The sequence below is a fragment of the Neopsephotus bourkii genome, unplaced genomic scaffold (genome assembly GCF_033783945.1).
Source record: "Neopsephotus bourkii isolate Nb327-2 ecotype Australia unplaced genomic scaffold, CSIRO-AGI_Nbou_v1 NB_1574, whole genome shotgun sequence".
Lineage (NCBI taxonomy): Eukaryota > Metazoa > Chordata > Aves > Psittaciformes > Psittacidae > Neopsephotus > Neopsephotus bourkii.
The window spans coordinates 5,690,150-5,710,225 of record NW_026902050.1 but is presented as its reverse complement, the minus strand read 5'-3'; the positions used below and the strand labels follow the sequence as shown (position 1 = coordinate 5,710,225).

Genomic DNA, 20,076 nt, shown 5'->3' with positions numbered 1-20,076 from the left:
AGTGCATCACATTTTGTCTGCTGCTTGATTTAACCAAATGCAATGCCCTGAGGCATTTATTAAAATCAGAAGAGAGAAAATGTTACTGCTGTTAACCTCAGACTGTAACACATACAGTGTTTCCTAAAGAGAAGCTGTCATGCTTCTTGTTAGCCCTACTTGTCGGGCCCCACTGAATTGTTTTGATACTCATACCAAAACAGTTAAGAATGAAAGAATTGTACCTTTATATTACTTTTATGCAGAACTTCCATATCCATAGCTGTAGACTTGGTGACATTTTAAATCCTCATGCGTCTACCGTCAGTAAAAACAGATTGAGAAAAAGGCTGAGTTATGCCAGAATTTTTAAGTACAGCACGAACTGAAAAAAAATATAATACAGCAAGTGACATGCCAAAATATCTGAAAATGGTAAGAAATTTCTAGTTTTCAAACAGAAAGATTCTAAACCAATTCCTCATCCATAACCTCCGGCACACACGACTGACGCTGGCCTGCAAAGACAGTGTCCCAGTCTTTTGGGGGACTTTTATTTAATGAAATGTAAACAGATTAAAGATACTCCTGGAAAACCGAAAATAATCTATGTGGGGATTACTGTATACATGTCATTTCAGTCACGCAGAGATGTGCTAATGCCGTCCTTACTAAGCCTGAATAAAATAAAATTCCAGATCAGTTCTCCAACAGAATTAATATACTGATTAGGAGTAAGACAACATCAGAACTCAGCCACACAGAGTACACTATACTAAAACCCCAGTCTGATGTAATGCCCTGGCATTTAAGAGTAGAGGCTAGTTTGCATGACCTCAGCAATATATATAGAAAAAAAGCACAGCATATTATGACAAAGCTTTACCAATTTGCTTCATCTCCACTTATTCACATCAAAATGGGGGGAGGAGAGGAATGCAACACAACATAGACACACCCAAAAATGTTATCAGAGTTACAGGGATGCAGATCATACCTCACTGCTGTCTCTCAGTCCTTCTTCCAAGGAACATCAAAACTGTAAAACACAAAGCCCAGACCTCATACAGAAGAAAAGTCTTTCATCAACAGCTCTTCTGCCAGCTGTGTAGGCTAAAAGATGATAGGATTAGCTGGGACCTAGTGCAAATAAGGAAAGATCAGGTTGACTATATGTTTACAGCCTGCCAAAACACATGCTGCTAGAGCAAACTCAAAGCTTGATTATTCAAAGAGAAAATTACGCACTATTATGCCTGTTGGATCCATGTAAAGTCATATCTTTAGATACAGTTCAGAAGAGCTATGACAGAATAAGAAGGGAAACTGGAGTTCTGTCAGTAGCCTGAATGAAAGCAGATGAATCAGCAAATGCCCCAGAATTAGCAGGGTTTAAGGATTTGTTACTAAATACGGTTGTCACAAAACACGTTTTTTCTAAAGCTCAAAGTAGCATCTTGTAAAACTTTAACTTATTTGTCAAATTCTTCATTGATATATATTTGTTTCACTGACACTCGTGTACTTATAACCTCAGGCAGTTTGTCCTGTAGACAAAGCTGCCATTTAAAACAGTTTTTCTCCCTTCCTGTTCCTTCCACCCATATTTTCTTTCTTCCTATCTCAAATTATTCCAAGCCAAATAACTTCAAGCTCATGGTTTTTTTTCTGTTTCATTATTCAGTTTGTATGGCTGTCAAACAAATGAACTCCCTTTGATTTGTTTGGTTTTGTGTGTGTGTGGATATATCAATCCTTTGAATTGCAGGCACTGTTGTTTAATTTTGTAAATAATGCTCTGATTACTCCGTGTTGTCACCTAGCAAATAAAACTAAATGGCAAACTTCTTATTGGACAATGATTTAAATACTTTTACCCATAGGAACTGGACTTAAAGATGGCAGAAATACTTTATTACAGGATAAAAAGTTCTCTATTACTTCTACATACACCATGTTTTTTGGTAAAATGCGGCATGATGTATAACGTCCTACACAAAGTGGCACATCTTAGATTCAACTTGGCTTCATAAAACTCAGCTAGTAACAATATCAAGTAAGAGGTTCTTCTTTTTCTGATCATCCTGGAAAGTTTGTTTTCTGGATGAATATTTAGCACATAAAATTTGACTGGTTTGTGTTCTCACATCTTGACTGCAGTCTCTGTGAGCTGTCTACTGTGAGAACATCCAGCCAAGGACAAAAAGATAATCCAGAGCAGACAGTGCTTCATGGAGGGGAAAAAAAAAAGTGGGAGCCATCCTTCTGGCCTTCTGAAGTGATTACCAAAGCAGCACATTCTGAAGAGGTGAAGAGATTTCTCAACCAACATAAAAATCTCACTGGCTAAAAGGCAGGGAGTAGAGGTGCCTCGTCACACTGCCCTCAGCCCCACAAGCTAACGCTTCCAACCCTCTACCAAGAAAAGCACAAGGTCTAGAGATCTCTACTCACCATCCAGATCCAGATTATCATGGCTGGATTTGATGATCTGAAAGGTCTTTTCCAATTTAGTCAAAGAGTTTTCTCCAGAAAGAGTTTTAAACTGTAAGGCTGTTGTTGACAGAAAGCTGCCAATGGTTGACCTACATCTTCAGCAAAACAAAAGTTCTTAAATTTAATGATACAAATTGAGTTACTAAATACAATACTTTGAGGCCAAGGATAAGATAATTCCAATGTGGAAATCTGTATTTCCCCCAGAAAGGGACATCAGAAGCACAGCTGGCAGAGGTGAACAAGATCCTTCAGTGGGTGGCCCAGGTTGGCCCTGAAGCTGTTAGAGGCATCTAGAATGAATCCCAAGCTGCTCTTGGCTTGTAAGCACTTACATTGTATCACAAGTTTTCACATTTTCAAGGCAGAGAAGATGCCAGTGCAATAGATACATCTCAAGGTATAAAATGTGTAACTGTGATTCACTATTAGGTCACAAATAATATTGTTATAGCTTCTGGGCTTTGCCCAAAGAGTGTTTGGTTCCCACTCCTCTCTCCCCCACAACATATGTTGCAGTTTTTGGGGCTTCTATCTCACATCTCAAGTCAAAGGAAAACAACTGTTAGTGGATATGAGATACAGGAGCAGGAAACTTGTTGCAGTTATAAGAGAGATCTTTTAATAGGACTGTGATGATTAGGAACTGATGTGATCCCTTTGCTCCTCACACATTTTCAGTCATCATGGGCTAATCATCAGTTCAGACTCCTTCACCCATAACCATGAGGACTCTATTCTAGCAGAAGAACCCAAGCGTTACCTATTTTACAGGCTTCACAGTGCTCCCTAAGGGTGACTGAATAATTAGTTTTGAATAATCTGCAGGAATAAATTTACCATTTTTTAATGTATAATTAAGCAAGGAATCATTCCCTACTCGTCTAAACTTATTCCACTGACAAGTTTCTTCTGGGTGGTAAATGCAAGTTCTTATAGCTGCCAGTACCATGCCTACTTAAAAGTTAATCCATTCCTCTTTGAAGGTTAAGAAAATGCTAAGGAAAACAAGATATGAGGGCTTAGGTAAAGTGGGAGGTTCCAAATCACTGGAGCTCTGCTTATTACAGAGCTCTGCTGCTTCTGAAGCAGCAAAAAGCTGCACATGAATTTACCTTGGAGAGACTGTCCTGACCTCCATCCACCTTCTCTAATGATGATGGTTCTTTTTCTAAGTGGGAGATGTTTGTCGTGCTACTGTTTTACATTTACTCCTTGTGAAAGCAATTTTTCCATCTTCTGTTACAGCACTAGGAGAGGGTGGAGAGGACAGAGAGGACCTTGGGAGCACTCGTGTGGGTAAATGTCTCAATGCAGAAATGAACAAGCTATTTAGTATGACAGAAAGCAAAGACCTAAGAATGCCAGGTACATGATTTATGACCCTCATCCTACTTAAATCAACTGCCATGCAGCCCTTGACCCTTTCCTTCCGGGTGGTAGGCACATGCTGTCTGTGCACCTCTCGCTGCTTGCCTGAAGTCAGCCATCAGATGCTAAATAGCAATTAGATTCCACTGGCAACAGTGCAACCAGGTGACTGGACAGTGTCAAAGACATTCCTCTTTGAGAGCTTTATAATTAGGGTAGAAAGGCAAGTGAAATAGTGTAGACATGTATTTGAAAAGTTCTGCCATCTGATCTAAGTTTCTGCTATGGTGGGTGGAACAGGGAACATATGCTTCTTTAGACATGATGGCAGTATCATGTCAAAAAGGAAGGAAGGGGCTATGACAAATTCAAGCTCCTAGTTCCCTAGGCAGGACTTATACCTTAAGAGAAGAAAATGCTTATTCCATTTCAAGAAAATAGATCAAAATACTCATTGTGCACATTTAAGGAGACACACTAAGAAAATATTTTTAGATGGGATTTCTCCTGACTCTGAGTACCTCAGTAGTATCTCCTATAGGAACCATTACGTCAAAATCCATATCTAGCCCATATGCATTTCTAAGCTAGTAACTGCCACCTCACCACAAATACAACAAAAGAATTCAATTACCAAATTATTTTCTTATACCACAGTAAAACCACACATAAAGCATGACTTAAAAAGCCTTTTGCTGATGCAACTCCAGATTCATTTCCTAACTGCTTTTCTTAACAGTAACATGTCATACACACAGCCATAACCACAGCTTGCCAAAGCATTTTGGTATCAAGAGCTACCCTAAGAAACAAAAAGAATTACTGCTTCCTGGGGAACATGATCCTGGAACTCAGTCAGCAGCAAAATGGCTGAACCGTATTCAATTTAGAAACTGATTTTCCAGTCTTTCTCCCTGTATATGTTTACATAGAGAAAGCCAGGGACTATGGAGTGCTTATAGGTATAAGCTGTAAGTCTTTCTATGTACAAGATGTAAATGAACTAAATACTTATGCTGATTTGCATAATCTCTCTTTCAATGGCTGAGAAGATAACCAACTATAAACATGTTTATTTCTGTTCGAAGTTCTAAATTACATCTATAAAACTTTGTAATCCAGCTCTTAAATGTCAGCAGACCTGAGAGCAAACTTACCTTTGGTCTGTAGGCAGCTGCCGGTGTTTAGAACAGCCATTCACTCCACATAAACACAGCAGTAGAGCTGCTTTCAGATGTGGGTTTTAACCTACCAGGAAGATAGATGAAGGCAGACACAGCTCTCCAAGGGATGAATCAAATCAACATTCCAGCAACTTACAATTGAAAGGGGCAGCAGTACTGTGTTAATTGTAGCTCTTATCCCAGCTATTTTAGCTTCCTTTTAATTGCCATTCTTGAGATTAGAGGAAAACTGCCCTTTCCTGCTAATCAAATTTTCTATGCAAAAGTAGTCCAAGTTATATATTGTGAACTATTCTGGAAAGCTATGAGGAGGGATAGTTCTATTATTTATTTTTATACTCTTTCTTTCAGAAGTTATATATTATTTCTTAGCATTCATCTATCAGCCAAGCTAGTAAAAAATGTTGCTTGTTGCTTTTTATATTACTGAAATATACTGAAATTATGTGAACTAATAATAATTATTTTATTTCCATAGTACCAGAATTAGACGTGCCTGAGAATAAAGAACCAAACTCTAGTCCCTTCGTAGCCAACCAGAACAGCATAACCGAGTCCCCAAGTTAATAACACCAAGGACTTGGCTGAGATGAATTACCTTTTCTTATGCAGCTGAGATACTCAAGTCTGCCAAACTGCTCTGGGTGCCCAGATCTCATTCATTTCAGCACACAATGGTTTCCAAATCCTAGTTTGGACTGAGCTGTAAGGCAGCTCTGAAAGAAAAAAAAAAAAAGAAAAGAATTAAATCTCTTAAATCATACTTGAAGAGTCATTTCTTCTGTTCCTCACAAAAGCATGGACAGCAAGGACAGAAGTCCATAGTTCGTTTGGCCAGCCACCTCATTCCATCTGAAACATAGTATAAGGGAGGAAATCTTCCCTGATAACCAAACTGCATCTTTTTCTACCCTTTTTCAAGGTTATTTTTTCCGGGGGGGGAAGTCATCATCATCACCTGTAACTATAAAGGTAAGTAATAGCCCATACATAAACTAAGAAAGGGCAGAAGAGCCTTCATGGCTTACACAGTTATTTAGAGACGAACTCTACCTCTGAAATATAAAAAACAATGACAGGAAATTACTAACCTCAGACTCAGACCAATTGCCCCCTCAAGCACATGACTATAGGAAAGGTTTCATTTTAACTCAGCATGTGCTGTCCTCCAGGAACCATACACTTCTCTAGCTCTGGACAGAGATTTGCTTTGGTAATTTTGGGTGGTATAAGAACAGAAAGCAGATGGAGACAGATAGAGCCTCTCACCTATCTGCAGCCTTCAGCCCACCTGCTCATTTGGAAGTTCTTACACAACATTAATTGACACAACAATTAACCAGACTCAAGAGTACTTGTTCTTGTAGTGGGAATATATATTTAGTGTCCTGCTATTAATGAGCTCTTGGAAAAATTCCCGTAAGATTTCTTCGAGCAGGGATACAAGATCTGTTATATCCCTCAAACACAATAGCTTGCAGCTGTGTTAACATGCTTAGAAGCACATTAATGACACTATATTATTAAGCAAGTTCAAAGACAGAGCAAACCATTTCAAAACCCACCCCAGACCCAACTGGATTTTCAGTCTCCTAACAGAAGCACAGCTGTCTGCTGGCTGATGGCATTGTCCAGGTTCTCTCTGAATCTTCCCTTTTTTACCCGCAGCCCTTCCAGCCATGAAGCACCCTGATTAGTTTTCTCTCGCTACGTCCTTCTTAATAGAGACAAACTTTATAGAAACTCTCTGCAAGATGCCAAAGGGAGCCAATGCAGATGCTCAAAAACACACCAGCCTGCAGGCAGAAGGCACAACACTTTGGCAGAGACCTTGACTGGAGCTCCAAGTTTTTGGGCACAGCTGGAAGCTCCCACCACACACAGTGCTAATGCTGGCAGCCATGCATCTACAAACGAGTGCATCTTCAAATCCTTTTCCCTTCCAAAATCAGAGATTAGGTATGTTACTAAGAGTTGCCTAGCTGTTGCTGCCTAAATGCCATTGATGCCTTCTTATGCAAAAGTTATTCCTAAAATCTACAATCTCATGGTGCACTACAATGACTATTCTGCCCACAGCTTACCTTAGTGAACTTAACACAGAAGAAAAATACTCATTTCCACAGTGTAGACTACAGTTATACAAAGCTTGAACTGGTTTTCAAAATGCAGCAATACTGCTCATATTTTCCATAAGGCCTTTTTTTTTTTGAGGTAGCCCACTATGAAGGTACCACCACCACTCCAGTTTCACAACTGAATCCCAAAGCATCTTAAATCTTACTCAGTGTAGAGTACATGCCCTGCAGCATTGTCCTGAAAATAGTCATAAAGAAGGGTTGGAAGCTGCTGTTCAAGAGACAGCCAAAAGACAGAAGAGAGGCCACCAGTGGGGACACAACGAGCTGAGTGAGGCTGGGGAAAAAATAGTGGGATACATGGTGAAACAAGCAGGGTCTGGGAACACAAAGAAGGGAAGGAAAGAAGAAAAAGCAAAAGACCAAACAAACAAAAACAAAACAAAAGAAGAAAAGAATCTATCATCTACAGGGAAGCAGACGAGATGCAGGCAGCAGGTTAAGAAGCTTAAATAGCACTGAGGAGCACCCAGCACAATCAAAGTGTATTTGAAGACTGACCCTGAAAACACAAATATGCCAAGAGGAATTATAGCACTTTCTAAGATACCCCCTTATTTACTGTAGGCAGAAATTCTAGGGCACATGCCACAGGTGTCATCCTGTATCATAGGAAGGTAACATCAGTTTTAGAGGGACACTAAATACCAGAAGTTTTGAATCAAGCACACACAGCCTTATTTTTACCAGAATTATCCAAATACAAAAGTCACATCAAGTAATCAAGCAGGCTTATCCTCTGGAAACGACTAATTATAAAACTCTGTGGGAGAAGTGGGATGTCCCAGCGGCTTCACCAGTGTTCATGGTAAAATAAATACATAAATTTTCTGATAGTTGAAAAGAAAAATCACTGGCAGATGGTCATCCTAAGTGCTATGGTTTGTCACCATATATAATGAAAAATAAATAAACCTTCTGTTGCACAGTAGAAGAGAGAGGCTTGAACACCTGCTTCAAATTATTATACTATAAGCATTCTTGGAAATTGGAAAGCTCTGTCTTTTAAGAAAGTGAGAAGTGCCATTGCCAGCTAAACTAAATTGAGTAGGCTTGGGTCCAGTAAGCGGTGAAAGAGAGAATTATGTGTGTAGCCACTGCTACACAGCTGATAAGAAAACTGAGTGGGCATGAAGTTAAAACCTAACATTGCAAAAATCCTGTCATTTTATGAAGTTCATACATAATAAGTTGTGCAAATTGTATTTCTTAATGTACTTCAAGTATTTTCAGGTTTTTCATCTCTAGAATCCTTTTGTAGCAACATGGATTATTTGAAATGAACAAATTAGGTACATTAGGTAGGTTTGGCTAAAATTGTTCATCCATTATCTAGCAAAGACTGACCGGATTACATTTTACTGTAAGAGATGCAAGCTGTTGCCATTTCATCACTTCTTCCAAACCCATTCCAAAGTTGGATTCAAGTTCACATCAGTATCCAATAAAGCTGTCAGTGCCTTTTGCTGATTCCTTCCAGAAAACATCTGCCTCCTCAAAGCTTTCATAATAAAATGCTGACAAAATACTGTGGGGCTGCATGTCCATTGGTTAACCAAGAAAAATAAATGTCAACAATAAGGAGATATTGTCCCAACACCCCTATGCACAGCAAGTGAATACTGGGAAATACATTTTTCTCTGTTCTATCAGATGCATATACCTCGGTGATTCGACAACACTTTCTGTTTCTACACCATGAAATGGGAAGAGCTAGCACACTTATCAAACACATTAAAAAGCAGAATGTCTTTTAAGTCAGTCTGTAATTTTATAAATTGGACAGATAGGAGCAGTTCTGCTAAAACATCATTCAGTTGATGCAGACTATTGCATTCACAGCAGCGACGCAAATGCATAATTAGATGTAAAAAAGTACCAAGGAAACAGGGCATATTTTATTAGGCAAATATATTAAATTTATTATTTGTGTTCCTAGATACTTCAGGCTTTTTAGGCAGGCATCAGTATGCCACCTTTCAACATGGGAAATTGCTTACAGAAAACATATCCATATTGTAACTGTGTCTTCCTTTATACTGCTTCTGCATATCCTTTACTGGTATTGCTATTCTTATATAATACGTATTATTACATTTGTGTCACAGCAAACTAGAACAGTGAAATCGAAGAAATTCTAAGAGTTCCTTTAGTCTTTTTTAAGGTGGTGCTCTGTCTGAAAGCCCAGATCAAATATTCAGGTATGGAAGCTCCAATAAAAAGGGGTGCAAGCAGTGCTGTGCATGCTAAAAAGCAAGGATGGGGAAAGCCAAGCATTTCCTGGGCAAAGCATGGGCCATGTAACATGGAGAGGTGACCAGGTTAAAAGGAGTGACCCATGCACAAGAAGTAGCAGCTGTAGATGCTCCCACTCACAAGAGAGGCTGGCACATTCATCATTCACTGGGGCGATCAACCCATACACAGCTTCTGAGCTTTTTAGAAAGGTTTTTTGGCAACCACCACTCCCAGACTCACAGTATACTATGAATAACTGCTTAAAAACTTGACCTGGTTTTGTTCAGACGAGCCGTAATTTTCCTCTCTAGGAGAGAGTTTGTGTTTTAATAACTATATGTTGCATGTTCTATTTGGTTTGTGTTTGTTTCAATATTCCTACAACTATACAAGCCAGCTGTCACTGTCCTCATACAGCTCTAGGAACAGCAACTTAATACTTCTTGCTTACTGGTTATAGTTCAGCCCAGAAATACTGACAGTGAAAGCAGAGCAGAAAGGTATGGGCTTTTTTTTTTTTTTTTTAATTTTTCCTCCCACACACATTACAAATTGATGCGTTGTAGCTGTCTTACAATCTACATGGAAGCAAGCTCCTCGAGCACCTACATCGGCATAGCTCCATCGATTTTGTTAAGCTTTAAGTTGAGCTAAAACAAGTAGTAGTCAGTTATTCACAAATGCTTTGCAGTGTTTGCTTGAGTAAAAAATAATAAAGAATATTTGAAGACACCCAAATGCCATGCTCGTTGGTACATATTATTCTACTTGAACTAAAAATAAAGGATTTATTTATAATTGGTTTGCTTTTCGCCAGCTGAACAAAACTCAACATGTTTTATTCTAAGTACAAGCAGAAGTACTGTATGCTTTTCAGATTTGTCTTTCAAAGCCAGACACTGGGATTACAAAACTGACACCCACCTCTTTCCTGTTTAAGATTATGTTCAGGCTCAAATTTTTTATATTTTTAATTTCAGTACAATGTGAAAGTTACATAAGTCTGCCTTCCAGTTGTACTGAATCTTTAATCAGAGTTTTAAAACTATTTAAACATAGCTTTATCTCTTCTGGGCACAGAAATTATTGTGGAAGGTAATCCTGTTTATTATTCTCAGAATGTTAATTAAAATTATAGAGTATTTTTTAAATTACATTCATTTTATATGCTTTTACTTTTCACATCATGACATCTGGTTAAATCTTCAGCTCACCATACTCCTGAACAACCCCACGAGTGCATTTCACATAGGGCTGAGTATGACTGTCAACAGCAGCCATTCAGAAGGAGAGACCACGAGAAAAGCAGACACCTGTAGGCGGAGCTTTCCTGGTATGTATCTTCTGTAAAGCCAGTCACAAAAAGAAACACCTTGTCAGGACCATTCCGAAGCCAAAAGCAGTGCTTAAGACTTACTGGTTTTTGTAGTAAGAATTTGTAACTTCCTCTATTTGCCATTAAGCCTAAGGCAGTAAAAGCTCAGCCTCTTCACTAAAACAGAGCCAAAAAAGCCTGGAGGATTCACTGTCTGCTGCCCTGCACACACTGAGTGTTACATGTTTGCGCATCTGTCTGCTTCGCATCTGATTTTAATTATGCAAAAGTGGCATTATGGAGAGCATAGCAATAATCCGAGTTTCAGATTTATAGAACTGAAACCTAAATTCCTTTCCTCCACACTGATTGCTACTTGTTTCTATAGAAATAAAAGCCTGAAGGATAGAGTTAACATTGCTCAATGTTTTGATTAGGACCATACACCATAACCAAACAACAACGTATGGAATTACACAGGCAATCCTTGATCTACTCCTCTTGTTAAAATGCTAATGCAAGTTGAGCATGTAACCTCATACAATGCTTTTTACATACTGGAAATTGATGCATATGGGTCTATAGAATTAGATTTATCTACATGAGTATTTCCAAGAATATAAAAACTAAAAAAGCAGTTTTACATTATCAGTTTAACAGTTCCTAAAAGTAGAAAAGCAAAAGAAATTACACAAATCAAACTTCCTGTGTGGAAAAGAAGGCCTTTACAAGATATATATTATTTTAAAATACTTAACAGATCTAAAAGTTGCATGAAGTTTAGCTGAGACTCTGGTCACAAAGTGCTTGAGCACTGCAGGATATCAAGTTACAATTCCAGACACTATTACAAAGGCTCTAAACCTACAGTGTGAAACACATCCTTAATGAATATTGTGTACTACCACCTTCTGCAGGAACATCCTTAATGAATATTGTGTACTACCACCTTTCTGCACTGAAATTTGGTGTGATGGCCAGTGAGAAAAGTTTTGACTACTGAATTTCAGTTTTCACCATCTCTTACAATACAAAACTGCAACTGCATTGCTAAATTCACCAGCCTGCTCTTCCAGTCATTTAAACATAGTTGGCTTCCTATTTTATTAAAAAACTTAATCTGAAAGACCTACTTTGACAGCAGTAACATCAATATTTCATACTCTCCATTTTTCTGTAAAGACACCAGACTGATCTGCACATTTAAAAAATATTTAAAAAAAGAAAAAGCACTGACCCTATCGTATTATGCAAATATAAAATACCACCTTTGTCTCCAAGGGAACATCACAATTTAATACAAAGCTACAGAAATAGCCTGAGAATTACAGCTAAAAAAAAAAACCAACCAAAAACACAACCCATAGCAGACAAAGCATTAAGATAAAGGAAATTCTCACATTCCTTAAAAAAGGGCTGCTTTTGCCACAAAGCATTCCCAGAAGGACTTCAGAAAAATATTATTTTATTTCTCTGACATATTTGGCACATCAGAGTGACAATGCATGTTTAGTAGTGTCCTAAATTGTCACAAGTGATCTATTTTAAATGGCTGAATAAAGAGCCATTAAAAATGGGGCTGCCTAGCAATGCTGATCATCAGCAACTCTCAGCCCAGCAATCCATCTCTGCCAGCAAAAGTTTTTATTCTACCTTTTCAACCCTTTATTATCCATTTGCAGACTGACCCACTTAATGGTAATAAAGCCAGATTCCTATTTTATTTATTTATTTATTTAAGGAAGCAAAGGCCTAATAATTTTGCCATGAAAGCAGGTGTGCACACACAGCTAGCAAGACAAAAGTCATTTGTATGCACTAGAGACCTGCTGATATATGGCCAAGATTCCTGCACTTCAAAGGAAGCTGTAAAAGTGTATGTTTAATCATGCTCTAAGAGGAGATGACTACCATGGGTTTTTCCTGAGGAATCCTCTGCTATCATCACTGGAAAGTTCTGAGCATCAGCTTAAGCTTTTTGCAGGGGGATGATGTACTCCTCACTCTCATTTAATTTTGCAATACTGTCTTCTTCAATGTATATTATAAAACATACCAGCACAAAGTAAACAGAAATACCAAAAGAACACATACAGAATGAATTACCCTTGTAACAGCCTCTGAGACGTAAGCACAGTAACACCAGCCAGCATTTTCTGAGTGTTTGTGTTTCACTTTTTTTATTTTCCTTTATCTGTTTTTAAGACAGTAGCTTAGACTAAGAGTCAGCCAACAAATAACTACCCTACCTCCATTTTAGCTAATCTACACAGCACAAAATTAGGGCAGTGACACACTTAAATATGTATTTAGGCTCAAAAAATCATTTGAGTCCCTCCAAGGTCAAACACAGATTTAAGTTATTTCTGAAACAAGGACAAACTTCCTTTTTAAGTGGAAACAGTAACAAGCAATAACATGCTGTGGAGATTAATTATGGCTACTTAAATCACATCACATGGGAAAAAACTTAAGAGACCTGCATCTCTTACCTGCACTGTCTTCTGACATTTTGGGCTGAGAACCATGAAATGCATTCATCTTAAGTTTAGGGTACCCCTTTGATTTTTGCTACTCAGAAAACTTTTCCATCAGCAAAACGACTGTTTCCTTCCACCTCTTAACCTCATCCCATTCATCAGTACTATTGCTGCACACTAAACACTGGATAATATCACACATAGCCTCAGCTGAACTCAGGATTACAGCTGTTTTAGATATATGGCTGGTGGCATTGCTAGAGGCAAAGTGTTTTGTTCCTCTGTTTTTCACATACCACCACTTTTAGCATTCCCTACATTCCACACACCTTCAAGTAGAGGCCTAATATCAATCTTTAAACATGTACAAGGTTCCTGCACTAAAGGAGAAAGGATGCTATTCTTCATATCTGTTGGGAACAGTACAAGAGTAACAGATTTTAAAAGAAGAGGATCTAACTAGGATATTGTGATTTTTTGTCTGCTACTGAGTAGAGCTAATCAGTAGAAGAGAATATTTAGGAATCTCCATTAGAAGAGGTTTTTCAGAACAGTTTAGACAAACATCTGCCAGGCAGGCAAAGAGATTAGAAAATCTCTGGTATAGGAAAGAGAGCAAAATCTCACTTCTAGATTTTCCACCTGCTTAATTCAATACCCTGCACTTTCTCAGTATTCTAGCCAAAAAATATTAGAGAGCTAAGACACCTTTCCTGCTGTAGAGTACAAAGTCAATGCCAGAAATGGGATTATAAACAGGAATTTGGAACACTGGTTTTTCTATTCCTTCACAGCAGATGCATTGTATATGTTTCTGTTCACATTGTGAGGGTTGTGAGGCACTGGAACAGGCTGCCCAAAGAAGTGGTAAATGTTCCATGCCTGGCAGTGTTCAAGGTCAGTTTGGACAAAGCCTTGGGCAGCATGATCTAGTGTGAGGCGTCCCTGCCCATGGCAAGGGGTATGGAACTAGATGATCTTAAGGTCCTTTCCAACCCTAACTATTTTATGATTTTATGATACACATATATGCATACAAAAACATTCACAGTCATCTGGCCTACAAGTAGGAAGCAATACCCAAGACTGACTCCGTGCCTGGGTGGACCCCATCATTTTTTAAACACAGCAAATGTTTCACTTCAAACCATAGAATCATAGAATAGTTAGGGTTGGAAAGGACCTTAAGATCATCTAGTTCCAACCCCCCTGCCATGCACATTTATCCCATGAAATGTTTCCCTGAGGCTCACCTATGGGCTCTCCTCTATCTCACATTGAAGGGTGGCACCTGAAGGGCATACTGATGCCTCTACTATCCCTGGAGCAGAGCAGGAACACATCCATTCAAATCCCCCTCAGCATCACAAAGCAGCTTCCACTCAATTCTTAAGGAGCAGAGGAGTTTCCCTCCTGGCTTTGCCAGTGCTTTCTCCTTCATCTACAGAGAATACTCCATGATGTTTCATAGGTTATATTTTTATACACATTTTACCTCTACTTTTTAAGTTTTACTTAGTAACAAACAGCTTGTCTCCTTAACAGTAAAGAGCAAAGTGACAAAAAACAAATTAGTTTCTAAATTTAAAACTGTGTTACGTTGTCAAGGCAACTGAAAAAGATCTACAATTACATAAACCAAATAATATGTATTTGTAAGAATACAACCAAAACTGATTCTGGAAAGAGGTCATCTTGGAATATAATTACACTAAAATAATAAACTAATAATTTTAAAACACATTAGCAAAACAGGTTGCATTTGTAAAAGTCGAACACTCACAGGTTATAGTCAGGAAATGGCTCCCAAGAGACAAGCAATGAAATCTATGTTTTCTTCATTACAAGTAGTTTATAGGTACTCCTGACACGGACACAGCAGTCAAAAAAATATCTTCTGATGCAAAAAAATTGTGTCATGAACCTAAATGGTAGAAGTGAATTGTTCAATGCCCAACACTGTAGAGTAATACAGCAATGGTAAATAAAAATTAAAAAAAAAAAAAAGAAAATTTTGCTCTTCATTAAAAGCTATGTTTTTCCTCTGAAAACAGTCAAATTCGTTCATGAAAGTCAAATCCTGAACAAGCAAACAGCCCCCAGACAATCAGGTGAGCAGGTCTGCTGCAGGAAGAGATGGATCCAGACAGAAGTTCATCAACACTACATGATGTGGCAGGGAAGCTGACATGGTGACGGATACAGGGACACCCCAGCTGACCACATGACCCTATTGTAGTCCAAAGGCTTTACATAAAGAGTTCAAGCCCTGCCTCAAGCAGGAGCAAATTGGTACTCGCACCATCTAGCACCTCCTCCAGCTCCTAAGTTTAGCGCGCATACCACCAGGTAATAGCAGGAATTCATAGCATCCCTTTGCCCCATCAGTCTTCATCTCTGAAACCATGTTATATGTCACACTACTGTTAAACTCAAGATGCCCCAGTAGCAGCATGAGCCCCAAAGCAGCAAAGAAATCAGGAGTCACAAAAAAAGGATTTCTGCTCATTTCCTTCAAAGAATCCCCCTTGTCCCACATATGCAGACCTAAGGAGACCACGGAAATTGGGCAACAGAAATAAAAGCATTAGCATTTGATGCTGCTGAGCAAAGTACCCACAGAACCTGTGCATTTAACTAGAAATTGATCACCTTACTGAACCCTGAAGCTAAATACCCTCAGTAGAGAATATGGGATTCTCTTTGTAAAAGCAGTTATAGAAGTTGGGAAATAAGAAAGAAAAATAAATCCATAATCAATTGCCAAATTCAATGGAATAGACATTTCATGTTGGCCTTCTACAAATGGAAAGAATATGTTGCTGAATATAATAAACAAAAAAAAAAAACCAAACAAACAAAACAAACACAAAACAACCACATTCTGAAGCAGGACCATAAAATAACTATTGCATACAGTATGTTTGGTGTGTTCCTTAATTCATCTGGATATTTTAGTTTTTTAGTTGTCTGTAAAGACCATGACCAAAACTAGAAGTGTTCTCCATCAAAACCTGTACAAGAAAAATAGGCCTGGACTTTCCTCCCTTCATGACATATAAATTACTAAGCAGCTTCAACCCCACACCTATTTAAGAAAACAAAGAAATCCTGTTGGACTCCCTCTGCTATTCCACTCAGTCAATACCTGGATAACTCCTAGCTATTGGGCTCCAGCAGCTTCCCCAGAGCTGAAGCAGAGATAGACTCTATGTAACCATAGAGACACACACACCACACCACCCCACCCCCCCCCCAAAAAAAAAGCCCAGCACAAAACAAAACACATTGAACACATTTCCCCATCCTTGACATTTCTTTCATAAAGAACATCTCAACATCTGCAAATCTTTAAGTTCTCCTTCCCAAAACCAGGGTAGGGACTGTTGTAAAGACCTGAGTAATAAACTAAGCCTTCCAAATACCTACGTTGCATGTGTTGCTGCAGCAGGGTAGATATCTCATGACTGTCGCACTCTATTTATATTCTTTCACAAAGGACAATTTAAAGGCCAAAGAGTTTCTGAAAGCTTTCTAGTCCTCTACTTCTGTAGCTTGCTGTTGCCAAGACAGATGAGTATAAACGAGAGAGGAAGCTGTTTTCAGCTGCAGAATTTATGGGACTGGCAAGCCAGTAACAGATTTCTAATTGGATTTGTCTCTTGCTATTTTAATTTGGGGTGCTTGGCTATCCAAGTGCAACAGAGTAAGTTTGAGAGCCCCTGGAGTATCACGAGTAGAGTCAGTAAGAAACATGTATAAGCACAGCAAGTTGCCTTTCACATTCACTCCCATACATGAATAGCCACGATTGTCAAGTGAAGACAGGAAAGCACTTCTCTCTAAATGTGTCCAAGAAATGTTTGGTATTTCTTTGTAGCATGTCATAATCCCACAGCGTGACTGACTAGCCTGATGGTGTTTCAGAAAGCTATCTGCTGGCTGTCTTTTTGTTTTGAGGTATAGCCACAAGATACAGTCTTCCTCACTAACTAGACATACTCAGAATGAACCTTACTTCTTCAAAATCCCTTTTCCATGTGCCCTATAAAATGACAAGCTTACAGCAAATCATCTGCTGAAAAAAAGTTACGGAAAATATACCTGCGTTGCAGGTGCCAACTAGGTATTAATTCAAAATTCAACCCCACCAAAGGTTGTTCCATGTGAACGTACTTGCAAGAGGCAGATATGACTCTAAATACATAAGTGACAGGATTAAAAATTTAACCATGCTCCTTCTGTATATTGGTGTTAAGCCCTCTATGGATACCAGCAAACTATCCAAAAGCTGCAATAGCTGTCTAGATGTGTCTGTAAATTACTTCTGAGGGGTACCTGAAATATGACTGGGTACCAGGAAGCTCTGAGCACTATTACTATTAGGAAGCACTATACTATTATAGTGCTCTGAGCACTATACTAAGGAAGAGAGAGCTGGAAGGGCTCTTGGGCCACCAACACCATCCATCTCCCTACCGACAGTAGAAACCCTTACTGTATCAGTCCAGTCCCTCCTAAAATCAGTTATGTTCTTGCCCAGTATTCCCAGCCCTCCTGCAGCTAGAAACCTTCAATTTCCAGCCTAAATTTATTCAAACTTAGTTTATATCCCCGTGTCCAGCTAACAAAAAAATCCTCTAAACAGCTTCCCCCCTTTCTTTTCTTCCTCCCCAATGTTACACAGGGTAATCACATCCCCTCTAAGTCTTCATTTTGCTCAGCTTAACAAGCAGAGCTGCTCCAGCCTCTCATAGGACCAGCTCTCCCAACCCCCATCAGCCTTTCCAGACATCTGTTCCAGCCCCAGTTGGGTTTTCCCCAAGCACAGGTAATCACAGCTCCAGACAGATTTCAGATGAGAACTCGACAGCACCTTTCACAACACAGAGCATCACATTAATAGGTCAAAAACATCCTGTGACAAAATAAAGACCCCAAAGGGGGGCTGTTGTTGCTCAATGATGTGGATATCATTAGTCCTCAGGACACAGCGCTGAACTTGCACTACTCAATTTTATCCAAATTCTATTATTCTAGGCTTTGAGGTCATGTAATTCTGTCTAATTAAACCAATCCTCCTCAGTGTTGACACTGTCTCCCAGTTTTAGGTCATCAGCAAATTTCATTAGCACATTTTAACTTTTGTGCCAAAGTCATTAATTAGAATATTAAATAATATGTCCAAAGCCAGTCACCAAGAAACTCCATTGACAGTTACCCTACAGCCAGAGACCTGCTCTCTTTTAACATAAACTATTGTTCTCACATCTTTGGTCCACTTCTTAGGCCCTTTGCATTTTTCCTATTAAATCAAATTATCCCCTGCTTAACTAATAATTAGCTTCCTGGAAAACCTGTTCCATGACTTAGCTTTTGGAGACTAAATTAAATTTGTCTGTTTATGCAGGCAGGGAGGATACACAAGGATACACATTGCCCAGATTTGTGGGAAATGATCACTGGGGCATTGACATGTGCATGGGGCAGCAACCAAAGCTGCCCTGACATATTCTGTGTGAGCAAGAACCATGGTCAGAGCCCAGCACCATGCTTTACACCAACCAGAGGGCTAAAATGGCTGTTGTAGCTATCTCCACCTAAATTTCCTGGGTGGTTTAGCACCAAGGGTGGTCTGTCACATCCCTGCTCTTTGATAAAGGAACATATATCACACCTAGTGTTCAAAAAAGACGCAGCCAAAAGAAACCCCTCACCAACCACCAAGCAAAACCCAACACACACAAAACAAAATAAACCTTCATACAAACTTTGTTCTACTAAAGCATCATGAGTACAAGACATTTTCTAGAAGAGTTCCCTGGGCAACATAGGTATTCCTATAAGGATATTTTCAGTCTTTTTCAGAAATGACAGGAACTTCAGTGAGGTTACACCAGGGATTAATGTGACCCACTCTTTGATGCACTCAAAGCAAATCAATCTTTCATGGGTCTCAAGCTGTGAATACCTGCTCAAATAATTTAAACACTCAGCAGGGAACCTATTCAAAAGGTCATCTTTTAACAAAGATTAACTCAATTTTATCTCATACCCATAAAATTTGAGACAAAATAACATCAATAGATTACTCAGTGTATCTCATATTGGCATTAAAAAATGCTACTTATATATAGTAGGAGTTAGAAGGAGATTGCACATGCACCTTAAACTCATACCATGTAAAATTAATGCAGGATATTGTACTGCTGGTCCCTCAGCAGAAGATAAATAAAAGCATTTTTTCTGTAGCTCAATCTATACAAACAAAAAAAGGGATTATGTTGCAGCATGCTTAAAGTCTACATATTCCTAGGTGCAAATAGAGGATTATATAGTACTAATGTAAGCTTTCCTTTTGCAAAGGATTTTGTGGATGCATCCAGCTTTCAAACCAAAGGAAGTCTTTTTTCACACAAAAAAAAGTTACACGGTGCAACATGGAAAATGTCCTCCTTCCTTTCTCTTTCCCAGGCAAGCAGAGTACAGATATCTAATAGATTAATTCAAGAACAGGAAAAGTTTTCAGAGGATGCAATTGGAACAAGAGCAAGCCCTCGATCCAAATAGGACTGAAGTCTCCAAGACTGGATGCTGTTTTCTGGACATTTAATAGCAGTCCAAGGAAATAAAATTGCTTGCCAGTCTTATTTATGATCTGTACCAAAAAGACTGATTACCATCCTTCAAAAGTGAGACATCTCAAAATTACACAGTTTGTCTTGACAAACTGATTTGAACTAGTCCATTTCATCTATCATGATGGTCTTCATTTCACCATACAGTATGTATGAAACTGACTGTTGCAAGAAATCAGTACCTAAAAAAGCCAAAAATGCATATTTCTGGAAGTAGATTATTTCCCCTTTTTTTGC

The 20,076-nt window shown here is 38.8% G+C and overlaps 2 long non-coding RNA genes across 5 annotated transcripts in view; one reads left to right on the top strand and one right to left on the bottom strand.

Moving 5' to 3' along the window:
• Nucleotides 1–20,076, top strand: part of LOC133222189 (uncharacterized) — a 626,079-nt gene that overhangs the window by 512,334 nt on the left and 93,669 nt on the right. The window lies entirely within an intron of this gene.
• LOC133222067 (uncharacterized) overlaps nucleotides 1–20,076 on the bottom strand; it is a 77,336-nt gene that overhangs the window by 5,240 nt on the left and 52,020 nt on the right. The window contains exons 2-4 of one of the 4 annotated variants that reach the window (XR_009728177.1): nucleotides 5,629–5,746; nucleotides 5,004–5,161; nucleotides 977–1,119 (exon numbers count right to left, since the gene is read on the bottom strand). This is a non-coding gene — a long non-coding RNA (uncharacterized LOC133222067). The remainder of the gene's footprint in view (nucleotides 1–976; nucleotides 1,120–5,003; nucleotides 5,162–5,628; nucleotides 5,747–20,076) is intronic. The other 3 variants (XR_009728175.1, XR_009728178.1, XR_009728176.1) reach the window with 3 other exon arrangements.